Genomic DNA, 24,957 nt, shown 5'->3' with positions numbered 1-24,957 from the left:
CATCAATTAAAAAGACGACCACATCAGAATTCCATTTAGTGGCCAAAGGTATTTTTAATGATAGAGTGACTAAAACTTACAACTTATCCAACAAGAGTGACTAAAATAAATTTTTTTTAAATGGGTGACCAAAATAGGAACGTGAATAAACTCGAGTGTCTATCTAAATAGTTTACCCAAAATTTTAAAAATCTATCTCACACAACTTTAGTAATTAGCGAATGAAATGATATGACATTTATTGGTTAGTAACTTAATCGAAAAACAGGAGAAGCACACCGTATGAGAACCCCAAACCTATATTAAACAAAGAGGTACATGTCATCTCCCTCATATTTACCATTTTTTTTCTATCTGATATCTTTGAAGACAACAACTCAGCTAGTCTATCGCTCAGTTGATTTCTTTGTCTTTCTCTCTCTTTTTTTTTTGAAAGAAAATAACACAAATACATTAAGCTAAGCCACCGTGATCTATAAAGTCATCAATCTTATTTGCACGTAATCCTACTTCCAGTTGCTCAGGTACTTCCCCAAAAAGTTGTACTTTAAATGTCTTGTCAGAAGTCATCTTAGTTATGCAATCGGCCACTTGATTCATCTCCCTTGGAACGTGTCTAATACTTTACCAGTCTATATTTCCTATTATCTAATTCATCTTTGTCTTTCTCTTTAAATCTATTTCTAAGCTTTTTTTTTCCTTTTATTTTCAATCTCTTGAAGTATTGAATTTTTTGTATCTGCTTAGGAAAGGAAAACAAAAATAAAGATAAAAGAAACAAAACATTAAAGATTTAATTCATTTTGCCTTTGGGTTCATCAAAATCGGGTACATTCCTTATGATGAAATTTGGGTTTTCTCTTCTGTTGAGTTTGTGATGATTGGACTATTGATTTCCTCATTCTATTTTACATGAAATTTATAAAAACAAGGTTATCTTTCTTGTTAATTTAAGTTCATTTTTATTTTTTGGTCTTAGTTAATATGTATGTGCTAATAAAATGTTGATAATGGCAATGTATCATAAAGAAAAGAAAGAAAAATCGAACACACAGATTTTATGTGAAAACCCTTTCGGGAAAAAAACCACGGGCAGAGGGGAAGAAAATTTATTATGTCGAATTTGAATAATACAAGAGGAGAGACGGGTACGTCTATTTATAGGTTTGTAAAACCATATTCTAATCAAAGTTAAATAGAAGTAATCAAGTAGAGGTAGTATACTTATATAGGGATTTCACTTGTGCAGCCCTCAGCCTTCGCCCTTGTAGATCCCTCTATCTTGCTACTTGTATTTTATTTTAACAAGAATTTGGGTCACATATATTTAACAATGTAAAATGTGGGTATTAGTTGACTTTAGGGTATTGCCTATGGTGCATTGATATCAGCTAATGGCTAAAATAAGCTTCAAGATTGAGCATGACTTTGGTATGTCTTTTATGATCGTGTATTGTATTAGTATTAGTACTTCTTATCCATGTTTTTGGTTTTGTTAATTTACTTGATATTCAAAGAAAAGGCATGCTGAGGCTACAAGAATTAGAGAAAAGTACCCTTATAGAAATCCTATAAAAATTTATCATTAATTTTGTCTCTTTTTTCCCAAATTTTTTATAAATAAATAATTTTTTTTGTTCCAAGCTTTGTCTACCCTTGATGCATGTAGTTTTATATACTTTTGAATTTTTTGAGCTTGGATGAGAACGTTTTTTGGTTTGAGCGTAGGTTCCATTTTATTAAGAACTAATTATGCTTTCTGTTTATTTGCATTTTATTTGGTTAAGGTGTTGATACGGTTGAATTCCAGAAGTTAAGAGAAAGAGGGAAAATAGAGAACAGAGAGTAGTAGAGGAAGAAAAAAATGAAAGTTTCATTCTATAACCATCTGGATAATCGATTAGCCTCTGCCTCTGCTGTTAAAAAGTAAAGGGAAGAAAGTTACAGGGAAATTGAATTTCAGTTGAGGCCGTTATGTACAACTATAGTCATGAAACACATTGTTTTCATTAAACGATAGCATCCAACACAAGGTGCCCATATGCAATGTTTTATCCTCTAAAGAAAAACACATCGTTTCATTAAACTAAGACACTAAACGGTACGTTTAACTAACCAAAATAACAGAAAAGGAAACATCCCCATTATAGTAATAAAACATTCCCTAACAAATACTCCCCCATTTGAAAATATCATTGTTTTCAAGGATCTAAGGTAGGATATCGTTGCTGCAATTCATGTAATACCCCCCAAGTGGCATCCTCAGGAAAAGTGCTGTCTCGTTCGATCAACACCTCGGTGACAGCTTGGTTGCCTTTCTTAACCGTGTGATAATCAATGGTATGTATTGGCTCCTTGGGCATAGCTCTATCAAGGCCTACGAAAGGTAAAGTAGAGTGAACTGGTTGCCTCCCATCATGGTGCTGGAGTTGACACACATGAAAGATAGGATGGATTCAAGAACCAAGAGGCAACTAAAATGTATAAGCCACTTTCCCTACCTTGGCCTACACTACAAAAAGGCCAAAAAATTTAGAAGAGAGTTTCTGGTTGACTACCCTCCTCAATCCTCATTGAGTGTTGCTTATAAGGTTGAAGGTTCAGGTAAACTAAATCACTGACTTGGAAAGTGCGATCACTATTCCTACAATTAACAAAGTGTTTCATTCAGTCTTGGTCCCTTTTAATGTGGTATAGAATAAGGTTCCTAGCTACTTCATGCTACTGCAAGCTACAGTCCATACATTTAATAATGGAAGAATCTACCAAATAAGGTAAGTTTTGAGGGGGATGTTGACCATACGAAGCCTTGTATGGGGTGATATAGATTGCAAAATGATAGGTGGAGTTGTACCACCATTTTGCCAAAAGAAGCCAGTAACACCAATCCTCAGGCCGTTCTCTTATCATACATTAAAGGTAGCTCTCCAAGAACCTATTGAGGACTTTAGTTTAACCATCACTTTTAGGGTGATAAACAGTGGAAAGGTGCAAATGAGTGCCCAAATTCTTCAAGAGTTCTTACCAAAACGAGCTAATAAAAATCTTGCCTCTGTCAGAAAAAATGGATAGTGCTAAGCCATGGAGTTTATAAATGTTGTCAAGGTAAAATTTGGCCACAGTCAGAGCAGATAAAGGGTGGGATAGGGCCACAAAGTGGCTATACTTGGTTAACCTATCCAATACCACCAAGATGGTATCCTTGCCCTTGAAAGAAGGTAGTCTTTCAATGAAGTCCATGTTGACAGCAAACCAGGCTTTACTAGGGATGGCTAAAGGTTAGAGAAAACCTGGATGTGTTAAAGTGTCATATTTGCACCTTTGACATATTGCATAGTCCTTCATCCAACGCTTGACGTAAAAACTAAATCCCTTCTAATATACAAGATTGGCCAGTCTTATAACAACCCGATTTAGGGCCAAAACGGAATAGTGGTTTCAAAACCACAAATTCGAGATAGAAATAATAGTTTTATTATCATTTTAAGGTCTATGGCATGATTTCATGACTGTGTGAAAATTTTGTTTAGAAATTTTACCGATAGAGGGTCCAATTAAATTGCAAAAGTTGTAAAATGTGTGTTCTAGTTCACAAAGGTACTAAGTACTTGTGAGTAATGGGTTTTTAAAGTGGAGGTCCTTGTATAGTAATTAGACCATTATACTAGTTTGGACAAAAATACCTAAAGGAAGATAAAACATCATAGTTTTTAATGAAGGGTAATTTAGTCATTTGGTAAATAAAATAATAAAATGGGAAAACAAAGCCAAAATTTGGTATCATCTTCATCAAGTTGGCCGAAACTCTCATAGACACCATAGCTAGGGTTTTTCCAAGCTTTCAAGCTCAATAGTAAGTGCATTCAAGCCCCGTTTTTAATGTTCTTTACATTTTTGAAATCCTCGTAGCTCGGTTTACCTATTTCTACCATTATTTCGAGTTAGGGTTTATGTTTAAAAATTTACCCATGAATGATATGCATGTATTTTGATGTTTGATGGTAGAATATGAATGTTTGAGGTTAGGAGAATGATCTTTTCTAAGCGATTTTTAGCGAAAACGAGCAAAACGGTATAATCAGTAAAAATACCTAATGCTCATAAGTACATGTTAGAGTGAGAATTTGATGTTGTTATAGCAGAGAAAAATGTTCAGCATGTCATAAAACATAAGAATAAGGGATGAAATTAAATTTCCGAGCCTAGGGGCAAAATCGTAATTTTGTAAAAGTTAGGGGGCAAAAATGTAATTTTTGCATAATGTGATTTTTGGATTGAAATAAGTAGTATGAGTGTTAAATGAGCTAAATGTGTTGTTATAGATCAAGAAAGGCGAGGAATCGACCTCGAACGGGGGAAGGAAAAGGTTTTGGACTAAATTGCAAAATTCCCATATTTTGCACCGAGGTAAGTTTGTATGTAAATAATACATTAAATTCATTTACATTTTTGTATTTCAGCCTATTTTATATATTTTAGTTGATTTTGAATCATAAATCGACTATTGGAAGAATGGAAATAAGTAATAGTGAGAGAAATCCGGTTGAACTTTCGGAAATATTGAATAATATAGATGAAATGTAGCTAGGTCACATGTATGGTGCTGAGTGCACATCATGTGTACAAGAGAGCTACGAGATACTATGTAGTAGCTAGGTCACATGTGTGATACGGGATGTATCCCATGTAGACAAGAGAGCTACGGGAGAGGATAAATGTAGCTAGGTTGCATGTGTGATTCCAAGTGAAGGATACCATGTAGGCAAGAGAGCTACGAGATAAATTGCTAGGTCACATGGGTGGTACTAAGTGTTCACCATGTGTACAAGAGAGCCGAATTATATGAAATATGATGGTGGAGCTGCGTGCTGAAACCACCAAGTATCGAGGATTGATCCGAATTGTTCAACGGGATGATTTTATAGTGACATTGTAATCACGAACCTACACTTGTGATGTATGAAATGTGGTGAAAGTGAATTGTGATATGTAGGCTAAATGAGGTAAGTACAAAGAAAGTGTGAAAGAGTGAATTAGCAATAATACTGTTTTGGACAGTTGCAGTGATGTGAATTTGAAAAATCACCAAAAATATTATAAATTTAATTAGAGTCTTAATGAGATATGAATTTAAAGCTTAATGAGTCTATTTTCATGTAAAAGAAACAGAGCAAGTAAAGGAAATCTATATTTTTAGATATTTATATTTGTGTGTGACTTGCTCAGAATGATTATGTGATCCCCTATTCTAACTTTGAAAAATCATTAAAAATTGTAAAAAACTTATTAAGAAATATAGTTTATATTTCTAGATTCCTTATTGAGTCTAGTTTTAAATGAAACAAATTTCATGGCTATTTGAATTGTGTACTGGGAGAAATTCAATTCGTAGTGAACAGAGGTCAGATCAGTCGAGCTGTATAATAGGGGAACTTTTAACTAATAAACTGTACTAATTGGCTGGACCAAAAATTATAGAAAAAAATTAGAAAGAATTAATATGAGTCTAGTTTCAGGAAAATTTTATGGATTTTAATTTTGAGTTTTTTAACTCGAGTTATGATTTATTTAGTGAGTATGACGCAGTAGAGACAGCTTGACCAAAGTGGAGTAAATGGTGAAATTAAAAGTAGATACACTTGAGTTATTGTGTAAACATATTAGATTCTTTATTCATTATTTACATACTTGCTTACTAAGCTATAAGCTTACCTTCTTTTCTCTCTTTCGTCTTATAGTGTCGTCCAGCTTGCACAGGAGTCAAGGATCGTTGAAGATCTGCCTGCACTATCAATATTTTTGGGTATTTGAACTAAACATTTTGAATTATGGCATGTATAGTGGACTTAGTTATTTTGTTACGTGTCATAATTGTCTAGGTTTTAAAATATTAAGTATAGTATTTGACCGATTATTTTGTACGAAGCCTTTGAAATTGGCTAATATTATTAAAGGCATATGTTATAATGATTCATGATCTAATTGTATGCCATATTTTTGTCTTGGTTTTATTTAATGGTATGTACTATGATTCGGTAATACCTCGTACCCTGTTCCGGCGACGGATACGGGTAAGGGGTGTTACAAGTCTGCATTGAGTGGCATGGAGTCCGAAGTGTTCCCCTAAAGAAATTTAATAGAAATAGGAGAACAATTATTGTTGAAGTTCACGATTGGCTCCCTTCACTAACTTGACCTTTCTCCTAAAAAAATTGTCATCCCATATGCATTTGGGATGAAAGGAAGGTTGGCGCTGAAGTTCAAGATAGAAGTTTACTGAGCTTCAGTTTATTCTGCCAAGAATGTTACACACAAGCCAACAAACCAAAAATGACTAAGCTGCCAACCATTTGAAGTAGTTGGCTAGTTGAGCTACAAGGTTGCTTGGAGAGGGCATCAACCACTACATTGTTGCTCCCCTTCCTATACACCACCTCAAAATTGTAGCCTAACATCTTGGCTACCCATCTCTACTAGAATGGTGTATTGGCCTATTGATCAAAGAGAAACCTGAGACTTTGGTTATCAATTCTAATTCAAAAATGGTGGGTCAATCAAATAGGAACGCCACTTGACAGCCAAAAGGGCTGTCAGCATCTCCTTCTCGTAGATGGACAAGGCTTGATGTCTAACCCGAGTTTCCTTCTAAAAAAAGGCAATAGGGTGCCCTTGCTGCTGAAAGAAAACTCCCACTCCCAAGCTATTGGCATCTGTATCAATATAGAATTTGTAACAACCCGATTTTGGGCCTAGTCAAAATAGTGGCTTTAGAACCACTAACTTGAGGTTGGATAAATTATTTTTAATATTATTTTATGTGTTTTAGCATGATTATATGAGTGCATGAAAATTTTGGTGAAATAATTTTAGCGATTGCATGCTTAATTGCAAAAAAGGACTAAATCGCATAAGGTGCGAAAGTTTTGTTCTACTAGCTAAAGGTGTCAAATAGCTATGGAATATTAAATTACAGGTCTTTATTGAGAACTAGACCACAAATTTTTTAATAATTGATCATAGGGACAAAGAAATTGTAAGGTCAAAGTTAGGTGAAATTGGGTGACTAAATTGACTAGATTTATAATAAAATAAAAAGAAAAAGATATCACCTTTCATCTTTCTACTCTCCATCAAAAATACCAGAAAAAATAGGGGTTTTGGAGCTTCAAAGTTTCAGCCACTCTTTACCCATACAAGTAAATGATTTTGATAACCATTCTTGATAATTTTTGTACTTTTGGGACCCTTGTAGCATAATCTAGCTAATGAGGGGACTATTTTACAAAATAGTTGAAAGTATAGGGTTTTTACATGATATTTTTCATGTTGTTTTCTAAATTTTTATAGAATAAAATGAATCATGGTTGTTAAACAACAACTTTTGTGAAGTAGTTTTCATGAAAACCCTAACTAAGGACCATTTTGCATAAGTTATAAATTATGTGGTGAATTTGTGAAATAATTGTGACAGCCCAAAATTGACCCTAGTCGGGAAGTGGTTTCGGGACCGCTAAACCGAGTCACCAAATTGTTTGAATATGATATTTATTGTCTAAAATAAATGTGTGAAAATTTTAAGCTTCTATTTAGTAAAATGCATGTGAATTTAGTCAATAGGACTTATGTGTGACATTTTTGAAATGTGATAGATCAAAACATAAGGACCTATTAGTGCATGTTGAAAAAGGGCGGACTTGCATGTCAATTTTCCCCCCCATCTAGAAGTGGCCGGCCATGACATTAGGATGGACAAAGGGTGATGGGCAAAACATGTCATAGACATGTTGTGTTGGTGCATCATGGGAGGAAAAATAAAATAATGAGCACGGTAATTAAATAATGAAAGGGAGGAGTGATGAAAAAAAATGGTCTCATCCATGCCCCCCCTTTGCCGTGAATGGAAGAAAGAAAACAAAGAAAAAAAATGTGTGTTCATCCTTGAACATCTTTGACCGAAATTCAAAAGGAAAGAAAGGAGGAAATGTTGAAGAGGTTCGACCATGCATGTAACTAGGCTAAGGTATGTTTGAGGTTGCTCCATGAGATTCATGTATATTTTAGTAGTTAGCTTGAGTTCTAACTAGCCCATGGTTCAAATCTTTACTATGTCATGGAGATGATATTCGGCTAAGGTGGATTTGTGTTGATATCATTTGCATGCTAAAAGTGAAGCTTCGTAATGGTGCATGTGATGGTGGATTGATGATTCTTGAATCTTCTTTTTAGCATTTTTGAGTGAGACATTAAGTTCTTTGTTTAACCATGACCAAAAATTGAAATGGTATGGTGTTGTGATGCATTCGGCCATGGTAGGAAGTAGAAGGGAAAATATGGTTGTTGTTAGATGAAGTAGAGTCTAACGAATGAGCACATATGTGCATTAGTTGCTAGATGGAGAAGAACCGGTTAGCAAGTTGTGTGCTAAGGCCGAATATAATTTTTGTATATTAATGAGTAATGCATGTGTTGAATTGATGGAAAGGGAGAGGATGCTTTACTAGTGTATATATGTGTATGGGCCAAGTTTTGAACTTGAAACAAAATGGTGTTTAGTCAATACAAGTGACCATACTTGTAGAATGTATTGAGTGTTGCAATCGGCCTCAACATAGACATGTATGTTCGGCCACATGAATGAGTACATAAGTTGATGTGTATGTTCGGCCATAGGTAAGCATATTGATGGCTTTATCTTGACTTAGAAAATTCGGCTAAGGGGAATATTAGCTAATATGTTGAAATTCGATTCGTGATTTCGTACATATGTGACTCTAATGTCTAATGTATATATGGGCTAAGTACCTTGAGCTTCTCTTTTGATGTTCGAATGAATTGTATTAAATTGCTTGATGTGATTAGAAATGCGTATGACCATTGTGTATTTGAGCTAAAAGGTGGCCATATGACCAATCAAACTCCTTGTCATATTCGGCCACAAGCTAGCATAATGAGACTTTAATAAGTTAAATTTGTTTGAATTAGCTCAAGAGCTTAGAGGACCACAGTTGGATAAGGGAAAGGAAAAAGTTATCGAATAGCCGCTGAAAACGTTCGACCGCATCCGAGGTAAGTTCTTGAGTAATAGAGCTTAAATTATGATTTGATTAGATCATGTTTTAAGCAAATCAAAATCATGCTCTTTGTGTGTGGCTATTGAGCCGAAATTGCAAGAGTAATAAGTGTCTTGTGTTTGAGTTTTGCTAATGAAAATGAAATACGAATGTGTCATGATTTATTGTTAAATGTGCATGGTTATTCGAATGATGTCCGGGCTAAGTCCCGAAGGCTTTGTGCTAAGTGACCATATCTGGACTAAGATCCGAAGGCATTTGTGCGAGATACTAATTCCGGACTAAGATCCAAAGGCATTTGTGCGAGATACTAATTCCGGGCTAAGCCCGAAGGCATTTGTGCGAGTTACTAAATCCGGGTTAAGTCCCGAAGGCATTTGTGCGAGTTACTATAACCGGGCTATGTCCCGAAGGCATTTGAACGAGTAGCTATATCCGGTTAAATTCCGAAGGTATGTGATTTGGGAATGAATGATCTTGCTGTAAAAATTTCAGTTAATACGCTTGTAACATCCCAACATTGAGGTATGTTTCGTATGTGCTTTGAATTAGTTGAGCCCTTACAAATAAGTATTCGCTCAGTTGATAAATGAGCTACCGGCCTTTGGCTAAGTTGATCTTTGTGTATGAATAAAAGGGTTGGTAATGTGAAGTAAGTATGATATTGAAAATTTGTGCATATGAAATTATCCGTTTAGCTACATGAATGCTATACTTTGGTTGTGTCTAAATTCTTTGCTCAAAACTTACTAAGCATTTAATGCTTACTCCGTTTCTTTGATTCTCTGTTTTATAGATTTTGGTTCTTCAGCTATTGGACTCGGGATTTTTGGAAGTCGAAGTCTCCCACACTATCAAAGCCCCCTTTTGGTACAATTTTGGTTGAACTTTGAAATAGCATGTATAGGACTACCCTTTTGTTGTCGGTCATGTACCCTTCGGTTTTGTGTAAATTTGGATAGCCATGCGAAAATGGCTTAAATATACTTTGATCATAGCATTATAATTGTTTTGTATGTTGTCCATCGAGAGGTATGGAAATGTTGGTAACGGTTAGCCATGGGAATGGTTATTCATGATCACTTTTAGAATATGTATGACAAACTCTAGTTGATCCATGGAGGATCATGAAATAGGTAAAGTTTACCTTAAAAATAGATGCAGGCAGCAGCAGTGATGTGGATGTGAAAAATCACTAAATATAGTAGGAATGGAATTAAATAGTGAATAAATTATGTAAACGAACCTTGATGAATCTATTTTCATAGGAAAGTAATGAAACGATCATATGAACAGTATGTTAAGAGATATTCAGGTTTTCGTGAGACAGGGCCAGAACGGTTTCTGGATTCATTGTTCCGACTTTGGAAATTCATTATTAATTAACCAGAGATAATTAGAAGTCATGCCATATATTCATAGATTCCTTTTTGAGTCTAGTTTCTATATAAACAAACGGCATCAGTATTGAAGCCCTGTACAGGGAGATATCCAAGTCGTAATGTGCAAAGGTCAGTGTAGTCGATCCCTGTAACATGGGAGACTTTGACTAATAAACTGTACTAATTGGCCCCACCAAAAATTCTAGAAAAAAATTTTAGATGCATATATGAGTCTAGTGTCAGGGAAAAATCACGAAGCTGATTTTCGAGTTGTGAAACTCAAGATATGATTTTTAAGGTGACAGTGACGCAGTTAGCCAGCTTGCCTGGAAAATTTAAAATGGATTGTGTAAAGAAGTGATTTAAGTCTGCAAACCCCTCGTGTCCGACTCCGGCGACGGGCTCGGGTACGGGGTGTTACAATAATGGGAATTTTGGGCTGCTTCTAGTATAAAAAGAATTCAGCTAGGCTTGTGTAGTGAGAAAATTCGATAAAAATCAGTTTACGAGCCTAGGGATAAAATAGTAATTTTGTAAAAGTCTAGGGGCAAAATGGTCATTTTGCCAAAATATGATTTATGAAGTGCACTAATTAATATGATGATTAAATTAGTGAATTTTTATCATTTTATATCAAGAAATATGAAATTCGGACCTAGACCGGGGAAAGGCTAAGCTAGTACACTAAAGCCAATTAGTCGTCCACTTTTTGTATACCGAGGTAAGTTGTACGTAAGTAAGGTAACTTTATCGTTATTATATGTTGAATGAATTATTTTGCATAATATGGTTGAATATGATTATGAATACTGTATGATGAAATTAATGCGGTAAATTCCCAGTTGAACCTAGGAATAGGTTGGATATCTATGTTATGCCATTTGGGTGGTATGTGTGCCAGTGTAAGACCATGTCTAGGACATGGCATCGGCTAAATTATGAGAGCTAGTGTAAGACCATGTCTAGGACATGGCATTAGCATTGATATGTGCGCTAGTGTAAGACCATATCTGGGACATGGCATCGGCCTCGACATGTGAGCTAGTGTAAGACCATGTTTGGAACATGGCATCAGCAATTCACCCTCTCGTGTAAAGCTTGTCAGATATCCTTTAGTATTCCAAATAGTTTCATGGGTTATTTTAAAAGCTTATGACAATGATATGGAATGATATAATCATGTTGTGAGTGGTATAGGTTTTTATTCGAAACTCATGAGATATGAGTCTAGTTATGTTGCCTTGATGGTAAGAATGACATGAGTAAGTTCTAGCTATGGAAATGATCTTGGGACGATATTGAAATCTTTGGTTTATGCTTGTGATATATATAAGCATGTAGTGATATTTACCATGTTCACTCAAGAATGTTGTGTTGATTTATAACATGCATGGTTGATGTTGTTACTTATTTATATGCAACTTACTAAGCTTTATGCTTACTCCCTCTCCTTTCCATTTTCTTATAGTGTCGTTAAGCTAGTATCGAGGATCAAGGCACGTCGGAGGTATCGATCACACTATCACCTGAAGCTTTGGTATAACTAGTTTAATATTTTGATTTTTGGCATGTATAGGAACTTGAATCTTTTGTTTAGTGTCTTGTTAGTTTAGCCATAAGAGTTGGCTCATATGAGGATGTGATATTCATTTTGTATAGGCCATTAATGTTGGCTAATATTGATTATTAATAAATGCATTTGATGCAAATTTCTCATGGTTGTAGTGATTTTGGTCATATGTGTTATGCTTGGATTGGTTTTGGTTGATGTTGTATAGGTTGGTGCAAGTAAGGGTGGCAAAAAGGCTTGGTAAATAGCCTTATTTTTGTCCATATGGGTAGAAACATGGGTGTGTGTCTAGACCGTGTGTGACACACGGTCTGTCCTACGAACATGTAGTCTGGCCGTGTGTCCCCTGCACCTCTATTTTTCAAGTCAGTATGCATGGTAGTAAACACACAGGCAAAGACATGGCCGTGTGTCTCAGCCGTGTGAATAACATGGCCTAATACACGGGCGTGTGCCCTTAAGGGGTTGCTGACGTCAGAAACAGAGTGTCAAGGTTTTAGCACACGGGTGTGTCATGGCCGTGTGAGGGACACGGGTCATGGACACGGGTGTGTGCCAAGCCGTGTGAAAACCCTTATAGGTTCAAATTGAAAAATAAATTCGCACGGGCTAGAGACATGGTTGTGTCCCGATATGTTCAGGCCGTGTGAGTCACATGGGCCTACAACATGGCCATGTTAAGAAGACACACGGGCGTATCGACCTTTCACACGGGTGTGTCGCCCTTCCACAAGGGCGTGTGCTCCTGTCAGTTTGAAATTTTACAAATTTTTCCAGAGTGCACAGATTAGCCTCGAATTAATTCCAAAGTGTATTCGGGGCTCCGTAAGCCTATAGTAGGGACATTAAGGTATTGTGAAAAGTTTTAATTTGGTGCGAGATTTCATATCAAGGAAATAAATGCTTGTATGTGTTTAAGTTCGGTAACACCTCGTATCCTGTTCCAGGGTCGAACTTGGGTAAGGGGTGTTATAGAATTCTAGTTGAAAGTCAAAGTAAAATTAGGAAAAAAGCAGCACTTAAAACACATTTCAGTTTCTAAAAGGCTTTGTCAACTTGCATGACTAGCCCCACTCATTCTTATTAAGAAGGTTAGTCAATGGCTTGACTAAAGTTCCATAGTTCCTAATGAACCTTCTGTAGTACCCTGAAAGGCCCAAAAAACCTCAAAACCCTTTAATTGATTGTGGAGTTTGCCAAAAAATCACACTTTTCACTTTAGATTTGTCCATGGCCATAGTTCCTTGGGAAATTACATGACCAAGGTACTTAGTTCGAGGGGAACCAAATTGGCATTTACTCTGAGATGCAGCAAATGATCGAACCAAGACATGGAGTAAACAAAAATGTCATCAAAAAAATTCAAAGCTCTTTAACTGATTGTGGAGTTTGCCAAAAAATCACACTTTTCACTTTAGATTGGTCCATGGCCATAGTTCCTTGGGAAATTACATGACCAAGGTACTTAGTTCGAGGGGAACCAAATTGGCATTTACTCTGAGATGCAGCAAATGATCTAACCAATACATGGAGTGAACAAAAATGTCATCAAAGAAAATCGGCACAGACTTCCTCAGAAAGGGCTTGAACATTGAGTTTATTAATCCTTGAAAGCTGGAGGGGGCATTGGTTACACCAAAGGGCATGGTCAGAAACTCATAATGCCTTCATGTGTCCTAAAGGCTGTATTATGGATATCAGGCTCCCAGATCCTAATTTGATGGTAGTCTGACCTAAAATCCAACTTGGGAAAAAACACTATCTGTCCCAACTCATCCAAAAGCTCTTCAATGAAAGGAATGGGAAACTTATACTTAATGGTCAACTAGTTAAGTTTCCTATACTCCACACATAACCTCCAGCTACCATGTTTTTAACCATCACAGTGGGAGTGGAAAAAAGAGCTATTGCTGTCCTTGATAATTCCTTCTTACAGCATCTCCTAGAACAACTTTTCCATCTCATTTTTTTGCACAGTAGGATATCTATAGGCCTAATTTTTACTATCAAAGTATCATCTTTCAAGGGTATTTTGTGGTCCTGTAGAGGTAGAGGAAGGCCTATAGGTGCCTTAAATATATCCTCATACTCCTTCAATAAGTGATGCAAATCAACAGGGATAGAAGAGCAACCATTAGCAATGATGCTTACACAGGTGCTGCCAGCACCATTGCGCATGGTCCAATGAATTGGCCAATTAGATAAAACATTTTGTGGGATAAGCTCTAGTAGTTGAATAGTACTTGGTAGAATCCCTTTTAACAAACAATGTTTCCCTTCATAAGTGGACTACATTTTCAAAGAGCTAAAATCCCATGCAATGGTCCCTAAAAAGAGTAGTCCCAAAATGCCTAGCACTAGGTCACTGCCCTTCAAAGGTAACACAAAGAAATTAGTGGTAAAACTGGTGGTCTGAGTCTTTCAAGTCACCCCTCAACATATACGACCAGAAGATAGGGTACCCCCATCAAAAATTGTAACCTTCAACTTATTCATCTAGTTGATTGGTAGGGATAGTTGTCTAACTAGCTTAGCATTAGTAAAGTTGTAAGTGCTACCTAAATCCACTAGTATGATAACCTTGGCATTTCCAATGCATGCTGCAACATTCATAGTATTGATTCCCTGGTATCCCTGAATGGTATGTAAGGACAGTACTGATCCCTAAGCAACCTTCTCAGTAGGAGTGATATCCTCAAGTTGATCAAGACACTCCTGGAATTCCTCATCCTCCCCCTCTAAATAAGGGTACAATAAGAGTTGGGACTTCACACACTTATGGCCAATACTATATTTAGCTCCACATTAGAAAAATAAGCCCATTTTCTTTCTGTATTCAATTTCAGCTAAAGATAATGATCGAAATGGTCCTTTAACCTGTCCACCAGACCTTACTATTCCACTAGTCTGAGTAGTAGGAGCTGTTGTTATAGAAGCCTTAGATACACTAGAGGTCAAAGAAGGCAGTGAAGCTACCCTAGATAGGGTCCTCCATCCTGTTAAGAGACCACATTTGGAAGAGCTTGAGTATTTTCTTCACCTATCATGCTATCAAAAACCCTTCCATTAAGGACTTGGGTTTAAAGAGTTGTAGTTATTAACCAATCTCTACCTTCAAGTTGCTGATAAAAATGCTCAAGGTATATATTTTAGGCAAGTGAATTTGATTCAAGAGGCTAACAAAAGCATCACGATATTGGTCTACTGAACCTAGTTACCTTAAGGATAACAGATCAGCTATAGGGTCCTGGAACAAACACGAGCCAAAATGCTTCCGTAGGCTTTGAGCATAAGAATCCTAAGTTAGCATGTGAAATCCTCCTTGGCATTGGGTATAAAAGTGATACCAGTCAAGGGCCTTCCCTTCCAAATGCAACATGAATGTTTTAGCTTGAGCATTGGCAGTAATGCCCTCAACCCTAAAGTATTACTCCAGCTTAGCTCACCAACCTCGAAAATCAGATCCATTAAATTGAGGGCGCTCTAACTTTTAAGTCTTTGGAATTAACTCCATACTACCCTGACAATGAGAAAGGATCAAACTTCTGAGATCCACTCTAGAAGAAGTTGGAAAGAACTCCTTAGGGGAAAACCAAGGGAAGACCACCTAGGTTCCTTTCCCTTTATCTGGACATTGTTCAGTAGAGGAAGAACCAGTTAAGTAGCCTAAATATTGTTCAAATAATCCTTTTAGTTCTAACTTTAGCTCCCTTGAAAATCTTCCTTTAGTTCCTTGGTGACCTTCCATTCGATTGTCCTATTAAGAAAACTCAGTTTGAAGCTTGGCCACCTTCTATTGAAGATGGCTAACCTCTTCCTGCAGGCAAGTCAAAATTCCTTCTCCTACCTTCAAGAATCATCTTGTTCTGATAACTTTGATATGTTTGAATTCTAAAAGTTGAGAGAAAGAGAGAAAAAAAGAACATCGAGCAATAAAGGAATGAAAGTTTCCAAGAGAGCTTTTAATAAAACTGATCTATTACTATTAACTAAAGAATTGAACTTAAATAGAGAAAAGAGTCCTAATCCTAATTGGGAAAATAGTTCCCTTATTCTAATAAACTACTAAAAGATAAAATAAAAATATTCTTAGAATATGAATAAAATTTATCTACCAAAATAAGATTTATCTACCTAAATAAATTTAATATATATATATTTCAACACCTTCCCTCAAGTTGGTGCATATATATCAATCATGCCCAACTTGCTTATAAGAAAATCAAACTTATCTTAAAGAGTCCTTTGGTGATTATGTCAGCAATCTGATGTTTTGAAGGATCAAACAGTATGTACAGTTTGCCATCTTCAATCTTCTCATTGATAAACTATCTATCGATCTCAACATGTTTAGTTCTGTAATGTTGGACTGGGTTGTGAGCAATACTAATGGTAGCTTTGCTATCACAGTACAACTTCATTGGTGAAGTTATTAGTTTCCTCAGCTCTTCTATAATTCTTTTTAACCACATCATTTCACAAATTCCTTGAGCCATTAATCTAAACTCAGCCTCTGCACTACTTCTTGCTACAACACTTTGTTTTTTGCTTCACCAAGTCACAAGGTTTCCCCAAAAAAATGTACAGTATCCTGATATAGATCTTCTATCTGTTATTGAGCCTGTCCAATCTGCATCTGTATAAGCTTCAATTCCTCTTTGTTCGGATTTCTTGAAGAATAAGCTCTTTCTAAGTGAACTCTTCAAGTATCTTAGAATTCGAAACACTGCTTCTTCATGTTCCTCTATTAGAGAGTGCATAAATTGACTCACTAAGCTCACTGCAAAAGCTATGTCTGGCCTTGTATGCGATAAGTAAATTAACATACCAACTAATCTTTGGTACTGCCCTTTATAAACTAATCGACCTTCTTTATTTCTGAATTTTACATTTGGATCAATTAGTGTGTCAGCTGGGCGGCAGCCACTTATCCCAGCCTCTTTTAAAAGATCAATCACATATTTTTTCTGAGAGACTACAAGACCCTTCTTTGATAGAGCAACTTCCATTCCAAGAAAGTATTTCACAGGACCCAGGTCTTTGATCTCAAATTCCAATGGTAGATGCTCCTTGAGACGCCTTATTTCATCCACATCATCTCCAGTAAGAATGATATTATCGATATAAACTATAATAACTACTATTATACCTTTTTGTGAATGTCGATAGAACATTCTATGATCAGCTTGCTCTTGTGAGTAACCTTGTTTTTTAACAACTTGAGTGAATTGTTCAAACCAAGCTCGAGGAGACTGCTTTAGACCACACAAAGATTTCTTGGGTTTACATACTCGAGTTCCAAAGTTTTCTTCAAAACCTGGAGGAGGATCCATGTAAACTTCTTCTTCAAGTTTCCCATTTAGGAAAGCATTCTTCACATCCAGCTACTGTAAAGACCAATCAAGATTAGCAGCAATTGATAAAAGAACTCTAATGGAATTTAATTTAGCTACTGGAGCAAATGTTTCAAGATAATCTATCCTGTATGTTTGAGTGTACCCTTTAGCCACCAATCGGGCTTTGTATCTATCTAAAGATCCATCTGGTTTGAATTCGGTTGTGAACACCCATTTACAACCCACTGTTTTTTCCTTACAGGTAATTGCATTGTTTCCCATGTACCTATTTTTTCAAGAGTGCGCATATCCTCTAAGATAGTCTCCTTCCACTCAGGAACCTGTAAAGCATTTTTCAAAATTTTTGGTATTTTTACAGTATCGAGACACGAAACAAAGGTTGATAATGTCGAAGACAAGGCTTTATAGGATACAAAGTTAGACATGTGATATTTGACAATATTTCTAACACCTTTTCTTTTGGCAATTGGAATATCTAAATTAGAAAATTCATTTGCTAGATTATGAGCTTTACCTGGACTTTTGATAGGATCTTGTGGGTCAGATCTTGGTGATGAATCTGGTGGATTCCACTTTCTTGATTTCGATTTCTTCTTGAGGAAACAATTAACTCCTTTGTTTGTTCTTTATTCTCATGATCAGACTCTAGACCTTCATACTCCTTTTCATTAACATTAACATCATTAATTTTTGTGTTAATCATAAATTCACCTTCCCCATTATTAGAATCCCTATGTTGTATATTCCTAGTCTTTTCTTGATCAATTATAGAATCTTCCTTAGTATAATTCCCTCCTTGAAGATTAGAATCAAAATAAGATTGTGTTACAAATGAGACACCCATGGTAACAATAATCTTCCTATCAATTGGATCATAACATTTGTAACCCTTTTTATTAGAAGCATAGCAAACAAAGACACATTTTTCTGCTCTAGGATCTAGTTTACCTTGGTTGTGAAGATGAACAAAAACACTACACCTAAAAACTCGGTGGGATAAATCTGTGATCAATTTAGAGTTAGGAAAGTTATCTTTAAAGAGACAAAAAGGAGTTCTATAGTTTAGAGTTTTACTAGGCATTCTATTAATAAGATATGTAGTTGTTAACAAGGCTTCGCCCCAAAGATAACGTGGTACCTTACTAGTGAACATCAAGGCTTTAGTTACTTCCAAAAGATGTCAGTTTTTTCTTTATGCAATGCCATTTTATTGTGGTGTATTTGTACAAGAACTTTGGTGGACTATTCCATGTTTGGTTAAGAAAACACCTAATTGGTCGCTAAAAAATTTCCTATCATTGTCAGTCTGAAATACTTCTATTTTCACACCAAATTGTATTTTCACAATAGCATAAAAAGACTGAAACACATTTTTAACTTCAGACTTATCTTTTAATAAAAACACACAACAAATTTGAGTATGATCATCAATAAATGTGAAAAACCAATGTTTTCCTGAAAAATTTGATACTCTTGAAGGTCCCCAAACATCACTATGAATTAATGAAAAAGGTTTGGAGGTTTTATATTTTTGAGGTGGAAAGAATGACCGATAATGTTTAGCCAATTCACAAAATTCACAATGATTTGAAGAAGGACTTTTATTTTTAAATAGATTAGGTAAAAAATATCTTAAATAGTAAAAATTAGGATGTCCAAGCCTATAATGCCAAATCATAATGTAACACCCCTAACTCGTATCCGTCGCTAGATTAGGGTTAAATAAGTTACCGGACAAATCAAAATATTTTACGAACAATTCATATACATCATTCTCTAATAAAAATCAAACATAAAAAATAAGTCCCTTATTAGTTCAACGAGACCTTAAACATATTTTAGAAAGGAGTCGGGACTAAACCGAGCACATACAAATTTTTTCCAAAACTTAAACATTTTTCTAAGTTATAAAGGTCACAGGCCCGTGTGAACAGGCCGTGTGCCTCAAACGGCATTAGACACCCGTGTGTCAAGGCTGTGGCAAAACAGGGCATACATACTGACTTCACCTCATGGCCACAAGACACGCCCGTGTGCCTTGGCCGTGGTCGAAACTGACTTGGGTCACACGGCCGATCACTCGCCCGTGTGTTTAGCCCGTGTACCCTTTTGAAATGGCCACACATGCTCATGTACCAAGGCTGTGTGCCTCACATGGTCACCAGACACGTCCGTGTGTCTAGGCCGTGCTCGAGACTGACTTGAATAGCTAAATTACAATGGAAACACGGTCGAAACACACACCCATGTGCTCAACGATGTGGGGTGAAATTAGGCTTGGTTTAAGCCACATTTCCCACCTAACTCAAGCATTCCAAAACCACAACATTTTAGCATTATTTGTATACGTTCATAGGAAACCAAATCAATCAATTTATATATATTTCTTGCCATTCAATTACAATCCAATTCGCTACTCAATTTCACAACCAACATACCAAATCAATGTACCAAAATGATCACAACTTGCATAAGTTCCAAATAGATAAACTCATCATTTTATCACATACTTCATACCACACAACTTACCAATTCAACATTCCATATTCAAACCATCACATAAATATTATATTTATCATATAACTTACCTATCAAACACATCATTTAGGCCAACTTAAAAGGCCATACATACCAACATTTACAAGCCAAATCTCATGGCTAGATATTCACATCACAAAACATACTAAATACTTCTAGCCTATACATGCCATATACCATTTATACAACTCTCAAAATGGTACCAAAATAGATATCCGATAGTGTGAGTGAGTCGCTGATGTTCCCTGGATCTGAGCTAGCTTTATAACACTATAAAATAGATAACATTTCACACAGTAAGCTTTAAAGCTTAGTAAGTTCATGATATAACCCATTTAACTCATCGATTAAAATAAAATTCTATCATTTAGCTAACACTTAATGCAACTCATCTCATCATTCATTTACATAACCTTTCATCTACTTCATACTCAATATCATCAACCACTTAGGTTCCGTACATACCTGTAACATCACGTTCTTTTCTATCACATTTATCACTTTGATGCTCGATGCACTACTTCATTCGATCATAATTGAACATTCGATGAACTCGCACACTCAGTGCCAAATAATTAGCCGAAGCTATAATAATATCGCACAATTAGTGCCATTTCATTAAACCAAACTTATATCAGTATCGCACACATAGTGCCGTTTATTTAGCCATTGCTGTTATATTCTCGCACACTCATTGCCATTTTTAATAGCCGTAGCTATTTCATTTCTCGCGCACTTAGTGCCTCAAATTCGATTCACATTTCACATACTCCAACTTCTCAATCTCATTTCTATTTATTTCATCACATACAAACATTATATAAATAATATGTATTATACACGAACTTACCTCAGACGTAAAAATGACGATATTAGTCGATCAATCGAGCACTTTTTTTTGCCTCGATCTAGGTCCAAATTTCTCCTTTCTTGATCTATATGTATTCAAAATTAACTCATTTAATCACCAACACATTCAATTTAATCCACAAACACATCTTTGGGATTTTTTTCACTTTAGCCCCTAAAATTACACATTTTGACATTTTAGTCCTTATTACACAAAACACAAAATATATAAAATTCATCAAAACCATGCCTTAGCCGAATTTTCCTATGATCCATATCAGCCCATATTTGTCATTTATTTCAGATTTTAATCCCTAAATTTCTCATTTTCATAATTTAGTCCAAAATACTCAAATTCATCAAAAATCCCACTACAAAACAGAGTAATCTAACACATATCTTCCATTTACTATCATCAAACTTCATAAAACTCACATTATCAACAATGGCTCAACTCAAAATCATCAACAATTTCCAAAATTGATACATGGGCATGATAGTATTCAGAGCAACGATTACAAAACGTAGAAAATATAAAAAATGAATGAAAACACATACCTTAATTAGCCAATATAAGTGTTGAAACCCTAGCTTGCTTATTATTTTATTTTTCTTTGGTTTTCGGCAATGGATGAGCATAAAATGGCTTATTTTCATGCCTTTGTTTAATTAAATCAGCATTATTTAGCCCTTAACCAATTTAACCCTTATTAATATCATTAAAATTCCACCAACTAATGTCCATTATGTCTATTCATGAATTCAATGGTCCATTTACAACATAAGGACCTCACATTTAAAAAGACATAACAATTCGGAACTTAATCAAATAGAATGCCACTTTTGCATTTTTTTACGATTAAGTCCTTTTTCAATATTAAGCACACAAATGATAAAAGTTCCATACGAAACTTTCACACATGTTTAACCTCATACTGTAAACACATAAAATAATATTAAAATATTTTTTTGGCTCATATTTGTGGTTTCAAAACCACTATTCTGACTAGAGTCTAAACTGGGTTGTTACACATAAACTTATCAAAATCAGAAACATAATTTAAACATAAAGTAGTTGTTGGTTGACTTAGATGGTTGTCTTCAAGAAAGTAAATTCCTCCAAATTCTTTAGCATTGCCAATCATCCTCCCCGAGACCATGTCCTAAAACTTACACATAGATGAGTCAAATATAACAGGACAATTTGAGGACTGGGATAATTTACTGACCGATATGAGATTACAAGCTAGATTTGGCACATGTAAAACATCATGTAAAACCGAGGAAGATGAAAGTTTAACAGTGCCTTTCCCGGCTATTGCCGAGAATGACCTATCTACTACTTTGATCTTTTTGTTTCCTGCGTAAGGTGTGTAAGTTGAAAAAAGAAAATGACTACTAGTTGTGTGATCACTAGCTGCAGAATCAACGATCCACGTGTTTGTTTTACAAGGCTTGACATTGAAAAAAATAGAAAAATCAGTACTTGATTGGGCAAAAGAGGAAGAAGGATTATTGGATGAGTTAGGAATAGAAGAATTCATCCGAAACTGTAGTGATTGAAAAAACTTGTGTAGATGCTGTAATTATTCCTTAGTGAATGGAGACCTTTCTAGAGAACTTTTGCGCTCATAATTTCTATTAGTTGTTTGGAAAGGTTTGCTATCCCTTGATTATGAACCACGACCATTGCCACTTTTTTTCCTTCCATTTGTCGGGTTCCAATAGAGCTTCCAACATATTTCTCGAGTGTGCCAATATTTTTTGTAGTGATCGCACCAAGGTTTAACCATGATGTTACTAGAGATTTAACCTAACTCTGATACCATGAAAGTTTCTAAGAGAGCTTTTAATAAAACTATTCTATTATTATTGACTAAAGAACTGAACTTAAATAGAGAAAAGAGTCCAAATCCTAATTGGAAAAATAGTTCCCTTATTCTAATAAACTACTAAAACATAAGGGAAATTATGAAGTCCTTTTGTCTAATAACTAGTTCCAGGATAGAGGCCCGTGCCACTTCACACTTCCAAGTACTAGAGTTTCAAGCTTTTTTTTTGTCCTTCCTTCTCCCCTTCTCGGCAGGGAGAAGTAGGGCATTTGAGGCGTAGATTTAATCTCTATTACACTTCAAAATGGGAAATGCATAGAGCACAACTATAATCCCATTCCTCGCTATAAATTGTTCGACTTTGCCATGCCCAAATGAGCAGAAAATTGATCTGTTCTTTATCTTTTTCAGCTTACAACTTTTTTTCAAGCTAAGAATAAGCACCAGTTTTGCCAATATTTACTTGATATATAAATATTCTATTCATGCAATATCTCTAGAGAATGATCTTAGTGCTACCAATACAAATGTTCAACTATTGCGTATAAGTTATTATTCTCAAGTCATACCTCATAAACATACGTTAAACATGTATAACTGACATTAACCCAATAGATATCATGATGTAGCAAACACATCATCGTTATGTCATACTCATGCAATGGTCATCCATTAACATATATTTGAACTCTCCAGGTTAAGGGTAATGGAAACCTGATTCAAAGGCCAAACTCTGAAGTTCAAAGATGAAACATTACCAAGTTTGTACATATTATTACAACTAAATAAGACCTGTTAGGGAATGCTTTATTGGTGTAATGTTTCCTTTTCTGTTATTTTGGTTAGTTAAACACACCGCTTAGTGTCTTAGTTTAAAGAAACGGTGTGTTTTGCTTGAGGGGATAAAACGAAGCGTATGGGGGTCTTATGTTAACAGGTTCAATTGAAATTCAATTTCCCTGTAACTTCTTTCTCTTTTGCTTTTTAACAATAAAAGTAGGGGGTAAGCGGTTATCCTGATGGTTATGGAATGAAACTTTCATTTTTTTCTTTCCTTGTTGAAAATTTATTTAGGTAGATAAATCTTATTTAGGTAGATAAATTTTATTCATATTCTAGGAATATTTTTATTTTATCTTTTAGTAGTTTATTAGAATAAGGGAACTATTTTATATTAAAACTGTGAAACATTAAATGGAGCCTTCTTGGATTAGTTTATGCATGTTTTCCATGCAAAAGAGAATTTTGTAACTTTGCGATAATCCCAATCTTGCTTCTATTAGCATTTGTTTATGTGACTTTAGGTGAAAGTGGAGAACGCAAAGAGAAGTGACATTCCTACCGTTGACAAGAAGAAGTAAGAAATTGTTTCATGCCAAGTTTAGTATCATGTTATGTTCTTTTTTTCTACTTTTAGGGGAAAAAAGTAAGTTGTTACATCAGTACTAGCCACCAAGTGCATGGCTGGTGCATGCTAGTCCTTTCAATACAATTTTGCCATCCACTTTGTGGAATCTCTTATGGTACTCGGCTTAACTTAATTAAATGGTTTCCAGATACTTAGTCTCAATTAAATGACTTCCAGATACTTAGTTCCATCTGGCCTGACGATGGGTCAATTTGTGTATGTTATTCAAAAGAGAATTAGACCGAGTGCTCAAAAGGTTATCTTCATATTTGTGGACAGAGTCCTCCCTCCAGCAAGTTTTCGTTCCACGTGGAAATTTTGTTCTCTTTGACTAATGTTGAATGCTTATTTGTCAGCTTTTATTTCTTATGGATCTACTAAATTAACTATCACTCTCATATTGCAGGTGCGACTATATCAACCATCTATGATGAAAAGAAGGATGAAGATGGGTTTCTGTATGTTACATACAATGGAGAAAACAATTTTGGTAGCAGCTGAACTAATACAACGGCCGTGTTTTCATGTTAATGTTTTCCTCCCATGAAATGGTATCAATAACTGTGGCGTTATGTCTGATATGTGACCTTATAGTCCTTTTACTTGTATAGTTCCTCTACATATAGCTTCTCAAGAGACTAATGTTAAATCAATTGAGCAATTTGAAATTAAATCAAGTGTGTTATATAAATATATATTCCTACATATTTCATTTCCAATCTGCAACATGGTATGTTCGGTGAGGCAAGTGTAAATCATATTGAAGTTCCTAGTTCAGCTCCATGAGATGAGATACCAGCATAGCAGGTTAGCCAAAAGCAACCTCAAATGCTAGCAAGAGGCAAATGTCGGGTTAGAACATGGAAATTGTAATCATTTAGAATCCTTAAGAAACAAATAGTGTGGATTGTGGAGGATCGTTCAAGGTTTCGGGGCCCATGGCAATTGAA

The 24,957-nt window shown here is 35.5% G+C and overlaps 1 pseudogene; it reads left to right on the top strand.

The window, feature by feature from the left end:
- The first annotated feature begins 1,394 nt into the window (after positions 1-1,394).
- On the top strand, positions 1,395-24,508 carry LOC107956449 (autophagy-related protein 8f-like; annotated as a pseudogene).
- The last annotated feature ends 449 nt before the right edge of the window (positions 24,509-24,957 follow it).

This window comes from Gossypium hirsutum, chromosome A07, assembly GCF_007990345.1.
Source record: "Gossypium hirsutum isolate 1008001.06 chromosome A07, Gossypium_hirsutum_v2.1, whole genome shotgun sequence".
Classification (NCBI taxonomy): domain Eukaryota; kingdom Viridiplantae; phylum Streptophyta; class Magnoliopsida; order Malvales; family Malvaceae; genus Gossypium; species Gossypium hirsutum.
Note: the sequence above shows the minus strand (reverse complement) of the source record. Positions and strands in the feature narration are given on the sequence as shown.